The sequence below is a fragment of the Calidris pugnax genome, unplaced genomic scaffold, assembly GCF_001431845.1.
Source record: "Calidris pugnax isolate Ruff unplaced genomic scaffold, ASM143184v1 scaffold22, whole genome shotgun sequence".
NCBI classification, from domain to species: Eukaryota; Metazoa; Chordata; class Aves; order Charadriiformes; family Scolopacidae; genus Calidris; species Calidris pugnax.
Window position 1 is genome coordinate 280,201 of NW_015090763.1, and position 5,241 is coordinate 285,441.

The 5,241-nt window shown below is 61.1% G+C and overlaps 1 protein-coding gene across 1 annotated transcript in view; it reads left to right on the forward strand.

Annotated features, from left to right (window-relative positions):
- The first annotated feature begins 398 nt into the window (after window positions 1-398).
- The window catches only part of CERCAM (cerebral endothelial cell adhesion molecule), a 13,559-nt gene continuing 8,716 nt past the window's right edge, over window positions 399-5,241 (forward strand). Inside the window, exons 1-3 of the mRNA XM_014944763.1 lie at window positions 399-682; window positions 2,663-2,872; window positions 3,519-3,720. The gene's annotated coding sequence lies outside the window, so the exon portion shown is untranslated. The remainder of the gene's footprint in view (window positions 683-2,662; window positions 2,873-3,518; window positions 3,721-5,241) is intronic.

The following is a 5,241-nucleotide window of genomic DNA, read 5'->3' on the forward strand; positions in this document are numbered from 1 at the left end:
GCCGGCCCCCCCCCGGCTCTCGGCGTTCCCAAGGCTCCCGGGGCGGTGAATGCCTCTTTCACCAGCAGTTCCCCTCTTCCCAAAAAAGCATCACCTTGCCAGCTCCCTTCCTCTCGCCGGCTGCCAGGAAAATAAAAATTAGGGCAAGGAGAGGGAGGCGAGAGAAAAGCCAATCAACTTGTTTCCAGCTTTTCCTGCGGATCGGCCCGTCCAGCACCGGTGGTTTTCTGGTGCATCCCGCCGGCCTCCCCTCCACCTGCTGCCGGTCTGAGCCTCCCCACACCGATCAGCCTCCGCACGGTGGCCGGTGACCAGCCTCCCGCCCTCCCGCCGGCCCCCCCCCGGCTCTCGGCGTTCCCAAGGCTCCCGGGGCGGTGAATGCCTCTTTCACCAGCAGTTCCCCTCTTCCCAAAAAAGCATCACCTTGCCAGCTCCCTTCCTCTCGCCGGCTGCCAGGAAAATAAAAATTAGGGCAAGGAGAGGGAGGCGAGAGAAAAGCCAATCAACTTGTTTCCAGCTTTTCCTGCGGATCGGCCCGTCCAGCACCGGGAGAAAAATATTTCTCCTGTAAAAAAAAAAAAAAAAAAAACAAACCAAAACCCCTCTCCGTGCAAGCTCCGAGCCCTTCGGCACCGGGACGCTGGCCGGAGACGTGGGCTCAGCTCAGCGGCGGAGGAACACTGTAAGTTGGATGCCTGGTGGCCCCGGGGTGCACAAAGCCCCTTTGAGAGACAGACAGAGGAGCTGCTCATCCCTTGCCTGGTCCTCGGAGAGGAGAGGGGGACCCCAGCCCTGAACACCCCCAGGAGGGCACATGGTGGGGGGGTCAGGGCTCTGGGTCTGCCTGTGTCCCCAGGATGGGGATGGCTGCCCAGGGGACCTGGGGGTGCCCAAAACCCCCTGGGACGGGCTGGTTCTTTGCCAGCCCCACTGGTGTAGGGTGATGCAGGGAGCTGGGGGTGTCCCAGTCGTCCCACGTGGGGATGGGGGACCTGCTCCCTCCTGCCATGGGTGGCAGTGACACCCATGAAGCCACCAGACCCTGGTCCCCAGGGTGGCCATGGGGAGGGCTGCTGTAAGGGTTGGGATGGAGAGTCTGATGGGACCCGATGGGATCTGGTGGCACCCAATGGGACCTAGTGGGACCCAATGGGACCTGGTGGGACCCGGTGGGCCCTGGCTGTCCTGCTGCCGAGGCCGGCTGGCCAGGCACAATACCACGGCCCTGCTCCTGAGCCGCCGCCGAAGCCCCTTTCCCAGCACCGAGCGCCTTTGTCTCGCCTTTGTGATGGAAAGAGCCCCCCCCTCCTAAATCACGGCCCTGACACCCCCATTGTCTCCTTCCCGGGGAGGTTTGAAACTTCCCCCCCCCCTCCTCCCGAGGTCAGGAATGTGGCCGGTTTCTATTGGGATGGAGGAGCAGGGCTGGGTGGGGGGCTGCGGGGTCACGGCGGCTCGGCGGGTCAACCCGAAAACAAAACCTTTTGAAATACCTACTCTCCATCACTGCCAACATTGTCCCCTGCCAGCGGGGGCCTGGCACGGCCCCTCGACGCCTCCAGCCCGGCCGCTGCCCACCCCAGCGGTCAGCATCTGGGGTGGGGGGGGGCAACACAGAAGGGTATTGTCCCCAAGGGAACAGCTTTGTTTTCGGTCACAGCTGCCCCGGGTTGGGACAGGGACCCACCGTCTGCCCCATCAAGGGAGGGGATGGAGGGGACAGGAGGGGACAGGTCAGTGCATCGCAGAGGGGGGACCTGTCGCATCGGGGTACCCCTCTGTTGCCATCCCTCCGAGAGGGAGCAGCGTGGGGACAGAGAGCAGCTCCCCATTGTCCCCAGGGTGAAGGCCCAGCAGAGTGTAAGGTCTCCCCCTGCCCGGTGGGGATGGGACAGCCCGGGTTCATCCTCCTGCCTCAGTTTCCCCTTCCTGAGGGAGGTGTCCTTCTGCCCGCTCTTGGGGCTGATGGGTGCCCAGGGTCCCCTTTGATGCCCGGAGCTGGGGGACACTCAGGACACTACTGGCTCTGACAGATGTGGTCCAACTGAGGGGGGAAAAGGGACTATTTTGGGGCTGAGCTGGATGTGCCACCCAGGAGGGACAGTGCTTGCACGGCTTGAAAGTGGCTCCAAGCGCGGTGGTGACTTGCAGGTGGAGCAGAGCATCCTGCACACCCCTGGCTCCCTGCTCCCAACAGGGAACGAAGGGGGGGCCCTGGGGAGGCTTCTCCCCTCCCTGATGTTCACAGCCCACCAGGAACACCCCAAGCTGTCTCCCAACAGGCCGAGCTACGGGGTGACACAGCCCAGTGGGTGCTGGGACCAGTGACACATCTCTGCCCAGTTTGCGGTGGCACGGACCTCCCTCTTTCCACCAGCCAGGGTGGGGATGCTGGTCCCACAAGGCTCCAGCTCCTCTGGTGGAGCACCTCTTGGGTGGGCCAACAACCCCCCAGGTGGCCACAATCCCCACCAGAATGGCCAAAATCCCCCCCCAGGTGGCCAAAATCCTCCCCAGGTGGCCACAATCCCCACCAGGATGGCCAAAATCCCCCCCCAGGTGGCCAACATCCCCACTGGGATGGTCAAAATCCCCCCCTAGGTGACCAAATCCCCCCCCAGGATAGCCAAAAACCCCCAAGATCTCCAAAATCCCCCCCCAGATTTTTCCAAGTGGGAAGATCTGCTGGTTTTGCCCGCCACGGGAGCAGCCTGCTGAGGAGGGAAGCAGAGCGGCGCCCACGAAGGAGATGGATTTAGCAGAGACCTGGAAGGAAAACCCAGCTGGGAGGGGACCGCTGGCCTCCTGAGCTACTCAACAGCTGGAGCACGGCAAAAACAGCTGGAACAGCTTGGGATGAGGGGCTGCCAGGGTAAGGAGCACCACAGGTCATGGGCATTCCCTCGGGATCAGGGTCCCTGCTGGCTGGGAGGAGCTGCTGGGAGGTTGTGCAGGCTCCGTGCCTCAGTTTCCCCACCTGTGAAAGGGGCTGGGGTCACGAGGCCGGGCAAGTCGGGGCAGTGGTCTGGAGGGGACAGTGTCACTTGGGCAGCACCACAGTGTGGGAGTGGGGTCTCTCGGGGGCACAGCACACCTGGGCAGCCATTGGGGCCCCTGGGATGCTTTTTCTTGTGAAAATAAGTTAAAAAAAAAATGGTGGTGGCCGGAGGACTTGTATCAACCCCAGCCAGGCACATACACACAGAATCTTTGCTTTTTTAGGTACATAGATATGTAATTTTTTATATATTTGTGTTTTTTGCAACCAAACCTGAGCCTTTTAAAGCAGAAAAATGTGACGTTTGAGGAACCTGGTGCTCTTCAACGGCTTTGCTGAAAATCCTAGAAAATTTCAAGGAAGGGGTGGAGAGGGATGAGAGGCGGCCAAAAAACCTCAGCCCTGGGTCCAGAAGAAACTTTTTTCCTGCAAAAACACAGCAGGCTGCTGGAAGCGTGGGGATGGGAAGGTGCTTTTCCAGGCGGGATGTTTCGGGTCTGATGTCGGCTCTGTGTTACAGGTGCCACCATGGATGTGTTGAGCCCCACAGGGACCCCCTGAACCTCGTGGGGACCTGCCACCCCACCCACCAGTCCTGCTCCTGGGGCGCAGGGGCTGTCACAGCCCTGTGCTGGTGGAGCGGAGGGGATGGAGATGCGGAGCCGCAGCGCAGAGCTGGGTGGGTTGTCACCCTGAGGACCACGCAGCAGGTGCCCTGGCAGGTAACCTCCATTTTCCCCCTCCTCCCCAAGCTCATTTGTGGAGTTTTTTTATCATTGCCTGGTCAAAGCTGCTTGTAAGGTGCCCCCTGGCCCAGGGTGGGCTTTGAGGGTCTGTCATGAGCCTGGCAGCAACCAGGGGAGAACACAGGCTGCAAAGGCAGGGACAATTCTGAGCCCAGCCGAGCTCCAAGGGCAGGGAGAGGATGCTTCGTCCCTCTGCTGGTCCCAGCATGTTCATGTGCTGCACATTGCATTGGCCCCTGCCTCAGTTTCCCCACATCAGGGCACAGTGACAGCGTCCCCTTCCCCTGCCCACCCAGCAGGGTGAAGGAAGAAGGACAGGGGTGTAGGGGTGGAGGGATGTGGGGATGCAGGGATGTAGGGACAAGGGGATGCAGGGATGAAGAAGGGCAGGGATTGTAGGGACATGGGGATCACACCTGGGGATCAGACCAGGGGAAGTCTCTCCTTCTCCAGTCCCTGAGCCCACGGCCAGGGAGTGTTGGTGGGGGCTGTGGCCAAACCACTCTGGGACAGGGATGCTGCATCCCTGGAGCAGGGGACAGCAGGGGCTGAGCACACGGGAGGCAAGTGGCTGGGGAAAAATTGCGGGCAGCAGCCAGGTATTGTTTTTGTCCCAGCCCAGGCCAGAGCACATTCAGGCTCAGGCCTCCCAGTCCCAGTCTGCAGGCTGGGAATCATCCTGATTGTCCTGCTTGGCCTTTCTGGGATCCAGATCTCCCAAAAATCCCCTTATATCTGGCACTGAAATCCCTCTCTGCCCTTCCCAAGTGGTGAGGGCAGAGCAGGGCTGTCTGTGATCCCCAGGGGCGGATGCAGGGATGGAGGGATGTGGGAACATAGGGGTACAGGGAGGTAGGAGTGGAGGGATGTGGGGACATAGGTGCAGGGAGGGAAGGGATAAAGAGAAGGGATGCAGGGATGAAGAGCGGAAGGGATGTAGGGACAAGGGGACGCAGGGATGAAGAAGGACAGGGATGTAGGGGTGGAGGGATGCGGGGATGCAGGGATGTAGGGATAAGGGGATGCAGGGATGAAGAAGGGCAGGGATTGTAGGGACAAGGGGATGCAGGGATGTAGGGAGAGAAGGGATAGAGGGAAGGGATGCAGGGATGAAGAGTGGAAGGGATGTAGGGGTGGTGGGATGTGGGGATGCAGGGATGTAGGAACAAGGGGATGCAGGGATGAAGAAGGGCAGGGATTGTAGGGACAAGGGGACACAGGGATGAAGAAGGACAGGGACGTAGGGGTGGAAGGATGTGGGGACATAGGGATGCAGGGAGAGAAGGGATAGAGGGAAGGGATGCAGGGATGAAGAGTGGAAGGGATGTAGGGGTGGTGGGATGTGGGGATGCAGGGATGTAGGAACAAGGGGATGCAGGGATGAAGAAGGGCAGGGATTGTAGGGCCACGGGGATCAGACCGGGCTCAGGAGTCCCGGCGGTGCCGCGGCGCCGGGAGGTGGCAGCAGCGGCCGAGAGCGGGGCCGGGTTGCGGGGG